Source organism: Leptodactylus fuscus, chromosome 3 (genome assembly GCF_031893055.1).
Source record: "Leptodactylus fuscus isolate aLepFus1 chromosome 3, aLepFus1.hap2, whole genome shotgun sequence".
In the NCBI taxonomy this organism is placed as follows: Eukaryota; Metazoa; Chordata; class Amphibia; order Anura; family Leptodactylidae; genus Leptodactylus; species Leptodactylus fuscus.
In genome coordinates this window covers 224792506-224798505 of record NC_134267.1, presented here as the reverse complement: position 1 = coordinate 224798505, position 6000 = coordinate 224792506, and positions in this window count along the sequence as shown.

The window sequence follows — 6000 nt, the reverse complement described above, 5'->3', positions numbered from 1 at the left end:
TCCTGCTGCCTGGCAGATTTTGATATCAAAGCGGGGAATTGGACCTCAGAAGGCAGACATTATTTTTATGAGAAGGTTAAGGAAGACGCGCTGGAATTAACGGTTTGTGAAATACAAGAAAGTGACTTGTGCCATATACCTGTGGCCTATGTAACCATTAAAAACGACAACCTGAATGTCAATGAGGAGATGAGAAAGTTCTGGCAAGACGTACAGAATATGGATCTAGAACTGTCAGATGAGTCCTCAAACCTGAGTCCTGAAGATTTATTGGAAGCAGACCAGCCTCACAGTCACATAGATTCGCCTACTACAGACACAAGATCTGATGATTCTGGAGAGAGCGCCCCCCAAGACCAGTGTGAAAAAGTCACATGTGCTCCTGGAGAAGATCTGCCCCTCCCAGACCTTGAAGAGCAAGAAAGTGAAACAGATGGATTTGAAGGTGAGATTAACTTGTTTTCGTAGACTACTCTTGTCTTGACTCTTATGGTTTTTGTGTTGTTCCTCTGTTATTCCTCTTGGAATTGTACAAATAAATCGAGGACCGGGTGAAATAGACATATGAAAGAAAGGACCGGTCCTCTCTAAAGGGAGAACTAAACCTAACTTATATCTTTTAGGCTAGAGCTAGATGGTGACTTTAACCCCTTCCCGCCGATGGCATTTTTTGATTTTCGTTTTTCGTTTTTGACTCCCCTCCTTCTAAACCCCATAACTTTTTTATTTCTCCGCTCCCAGAGCCATATGAGGTCTTAATTTTTGCGGGACAATTTTTTCTTCATAATGCCACCATTAATTATTCTATATAATGTACTGGGAAGCAGGAAAAAAATTCAGAATGGGGTGGATTTGAAGAAAAAATGCATTTCTGCGACTTTCTTACGGGCTTTGGTTTTACGGCGTTCACTGTGCAGCCAAAATAACATGTCCCCTATATTCTGTGTTTCGGGACGGTTCCAGGGATACCAAATTTATATGGTTTTATTTACATTTTGACCCCTAAAAAAAAATTCCAAAACGGTGTTAAAATTTTTTTTTTCTAAAAGTCGCCATATTCCGACGGCCGTAACTTTTTTATACATAGGTGTACGGGGATGCATAGGGCGTCTTTTTTTGCGGGGCCGGGTGTACTTTTTAGTTCTACCATTTTCGGGAAATGTTATTGCTTTGATCACTTTTTATTCAAATTTTTATCAGAATTAAAACAGTGAAAAAACGGCGGTTTAGCACTTTTGACTATTTTTCCTGCTACGGCGTTTACCAAACAGGAAAAATATTTTTATAGATTTGTAGAGCGGGCGATTTCGGACGCGGGGATACCTAACATGTATATGTTTCACAGTTTTTAACTACTTTTATATCTGTTCTAGGGAAAGGGGGGTGATTTGAACTTTTAATACTTTTTATATTTTTTTATATTTTTTTTTACTTTTTTATTTTATTTTATTTTGCATTTATTAGACCCCCTAGGGGTGTTGAACCCCAGGGGGTCTGATCACTAATGCAATGCATTACAATGCTAATGCATTGCAATGCATTGCAAAAAAGCATCATCTCTTTTGCAGGCTGTATACACCCAACGACTTTTGCCGTGAGCCTTAGCATTTGTTCTCTGATGTCGGCTACTTCAGCCTCAATGTAGAGATATATAAAGAAGCCAGAAAATCTGACTGCCCCGAGGTCACTTATCTTATGTCACTTTGATTTTAGGATTAGCAGACATTTACTTTGAGTTTCGTAAACTTTCTACCCCGTTAGCTATATTGTGTGTGATATGCTGCATTGGCTCAGTTCCACCTCTTATGAGATTACTCTGCTTTATTTTCAGAATCCGTGAACTTAGACCATGGCGCACATGCTGACCAGGCTGTAGCGGATCACACCGAAGAAGACGAAGAGGACTTTGGTAATGTCTTTATAAAATATCTAAGTCTGTCTAATTTTCTGCATGAAAAATGCGGAGAGGGGAAGCAGCACTTTTCTCTCCGTGTTTTTTTTGTGTGGAAACCATACGTATCACATTATGGTCTATGGGGTCGGTGGGTTTCCTTAGGTAGCCACTTTTTTTCTTTTTTAATGCGGATTAGGTTTCCGTTCAGGGGGCTCCCCAAGCGGTCAATGATGGATGCCATACACTGGCCCCTGTCACCTATAGGCTAGTCTTGTCTGTGTTCTATGGATATCCTTTTTACGGGGCACACCTGCATAACACTAGTCTATATCGCATAACATAAAGCCATGAATGGTAACAAATATTTCTAACTTTTTATTCTAGGCTTTTTTGAGGTGACCAGCAAAGTGGCGGACCACCAGCCTCCATATTCTCCTACACAAGATCCAGAGGAGCAAGGTAAATCTGGATATACTGTTTTGGAAATTGCAGGTGTATCTTTGGGTATTATTGCCTCACTTCATCTCCTATAGTACTTTTAAAGGAGTTGTGCAGGACTTCAAAAACATGGCTGCTTTCTACTTCATGTTAGGAAGTGACATCATGTCCGATGGTCATGCTGCAGCTCAGTTCCATTCATTTGTTGGTCATTCCATGACCAACAGACATGATGTCACTTCCTGAGAGGAAGAAAGCGGCCATGTTTTTGAAGTCCAGCACAACCCTCGGCCTATAATACTGAGCTCCAATTCCTCTTCTCAGGTCAGTGACATCACGTCCATTGGGTCAGTCCTGTTTAAATGAATAGGGCTGAGCTACAGTACCAAGCGCAACCACTATATGGTGCGTGGTGCTGCGGTTAGTAAGTAGTGACGAGGCTATAACAATATCATAGTATCAAAGTATCCCTTCAACTATATGTTCGGTGTGAAAACAGGACTGTATGGGAAGAGGTTAAAAGTGTCATTGCAGTTGTGTCCAGGAATAAAGCTTACTGTATTGTAAAGGGTCGTTCTCATTTTATAAAGTAATGGCATATTGCTAAGATAATATGTTCTGTCTATTATTAGGCTTAGTGGCCAGAGTGAAAATTGGTGCTTCTTTTAAAATATAGATTTTGACATGGAAAAAAAAAAAAGTACTGTGCTGTCCGCTTTATTCTCAAGATTGGTAGGGGTATCAGGAGTCTGAATGATCATACAGTGATGCAATATTCCTGTGATCTGCCCTCACCTTTAATGCATGCATAATGAGCTGGTTTCAGACTGGCACACGTGTGAGACCTCCGTATCCAGGTGGGTACGCCGCTTGCGGTTTTTATCACTACATATGTAGTTGTCAGTGCTGAAGCCGTGGTCGGCCCAGCCTGCCGGTCATCCCTGACCTTCATATAGGCTCAGATCCCTGCACATAGATACTTACAGCATTGTCTTTGCTCCTATAGGTACTGCCTTTGCGTGGGGTTGCACTGAGACTGCCGCCTATCAGCAATTCCTCGGCCTGACGTCCTTCCGCCAACAAGGTTATTCATGATTTCTTCCATTTCTTTGGATGTAAAGCCATGCAGATTTATTGTGTTGGTTACACACGGCACAGACATCTTTTCTATTCATTGAATTCATGTTTTGTCTTTTTCAATAAATGGATTTTGGTACAGCTATGAATGACTGGAGCGGTTCTAGAAAACCTATAATGTACAGATTTCGAGCCCATGTCATCGCACTTTGCCATCTCTATCAGTTGAGATCTACTACCCTGTTTCCCCGAAAATAAGACAGTGTCTTATATAAAATTATCTTCCGAAATATATGACCTGTCTTATTTTCTGGGGATGTCTTTTGCAGCGGTCGGAGCGGGGGACAATTCTCAGTCATGCCAGCGCTTAGCGGAGCGCCGGCATGACTGCCGGTTGTAGGTGGTGAAGGGGGGGGAATGTCTTATTTTCGGGGAAACTGGGTATTTGCCATCTAAACCAAACATGTTTGCATGGCTTGCATCCTGACAGCATATGTAGGAACCGTAGATTCCTGCCCTGGCGCGGTTCACACTGGGCAGTTTCTTTACATGTACTCTGTTACCTACATGTATGACATACACACTCCCATGGAATCCACCTCAGAAAATGTCTCTCATTCATTTCAATGGGAGTCCGAAGCAGTTTTTTTCCTGCAGTTGATTTTCTTTCATGTAGAGGAAATGCAGAAATATTCGGCTTCAGGAATTTGATGCTGAATTTTTCCTCTTGACAAAATTCTGCATCAAATTCAGCTTCTGCCTCCCATCCAATGGGAGTTATAAGGTGGAATCGATGACACTAGCTGGGAAAATCAGCAAAATGTGTCTCCCATTGAAGTCAATGGAATCTGGTCAGAGGCCACCTCAGGTTCTGGACCCAAAAAAACGAGTAGCCGCGACTAAAAGCCGGTGCACTTCACCGCCAGCCAGCCGCGCACTCCACTCCAGATTAGGCCCAATGAATGGACCTAGTCCGGAGGAGGGAGTGTCTTCAGGCCGAATCGCGAGGCGAAACAGCCTGAAGAATGAGCATATCGCTTCTTTAGTTTGTTCCAGCTTCTTTGGAGCTGACCGGCTCCCATTGATTTCAATTTGACGTCAGTTTGATGTCATTTTGGTCAGGATTTTGAGGCGGATATGGCCTCAAAATCCTGACCAAAAAACTCTGTGCGAACTTACCCTGCTGAGTTCACATGGAGTTTTTTGTCAGGAATCTGCCTCAAAATCAGCCTCCAAAAAAAGCCTCCCAATAGAACTCTATTAGGGTGAATTCACACTGAGTAAACGCTAGCTTATTCTGAACGTAAAACACGTTCAGAATAAGCGGCGTCTAAAGCAGCTCCATTCATTTCTATGGGAGCGGGGATACGAGCGCTCCCCATAGAAATGAATGGGCTGCTTCTTTCACTCCGTGCAGTCCCATTGAAGTGAATGGGGAGTGCCGGCGTATACGGCAAGCTCTGCTCATGCCGGAGCGTACACGCCGGCACTCCCCATTCACTTCAATGGGACTGCACGGAGTGAAAGAAGCAGCCCATTCATTTCTATGGGGAGCGCTCGTATCCCCGCTCCCATAGAAATGAATGGAGCTGCTTTAGACGCCGCTTATTCTGAACGTGTTTTACGTTCAGAATAAGCTAGCGTTTACTCAGTGTGAATGCACCCTTAGGAGGCTTTTTTTGGAGGCTGAGTTTTTTGAGGCGGATACCTGACCAAAAAACTCCTTGAGAATTTAGCCTGAAAAGCAGCTTTTTTTTGTTGCAGATTTTGCTGCAGTTTTTTGAGCCACAGTTAAGAATGGCTACAAAAGGAATGGGAAATCTTTAGGAAGTTCTTACATTTCTGCCTTTTGCTCAGTCCACTCCAGGCCTTGGCTCAAAAAACGGCAACAAAATCTGCAAGAAAAAAAGCTCAGTATGTGCAACCCGGGGCCTCAGCCTTAAAGTGGACAGCCCCGTTCTCTGTGTAATGGATGTCATGACTTACTGCAGCTCAGATCTTATTATTGTTTATAAATATCCTTAAAGGGGTTGTCCGGCGACTAATTAAGTTTCATACTGATCCCTTTCCACAAGATAGGTCATCAGTATGTTGATCTGTGGGATTCTGACACCTGAACCCTTACAGATCATGTATTCTGCCAGTATCTGGGTGCCAGAAGTTACAGCAATAAGCATGTGCGTGCTCTCCTGTTCAGGTAATAGGAGCGGCGCAGGCAGCCCTGTCCACTGCATCGCTGTCGGTCTCCTATTACTTTGATAGGAGAACCTGCACATGCCCTGTGCACTGCAGATGCCGCCGGAAAACAACTGATCTGTGCAGGGTCCAGGTTTTGGACCTCCAGAGATCACATATAACAAATCCAGGGGATAGGTCATTGGTGTGAAAAAATCGATTTGGGGCCACTGGCATTCAATAGAAATGTAAGAGCTCAGGGTACATCATGGCACTCTTATCTGGTGACACAGGCACTGACTGTAAATACCGAAACTGAACCTGTCGAAAGCCAAAAGTCATCTGTCCTTACTACTCTTTTATCGCCATCCTAAGCCCTGGGTTATCAGAGAGTCATGAATTGTCCAAGCACACAG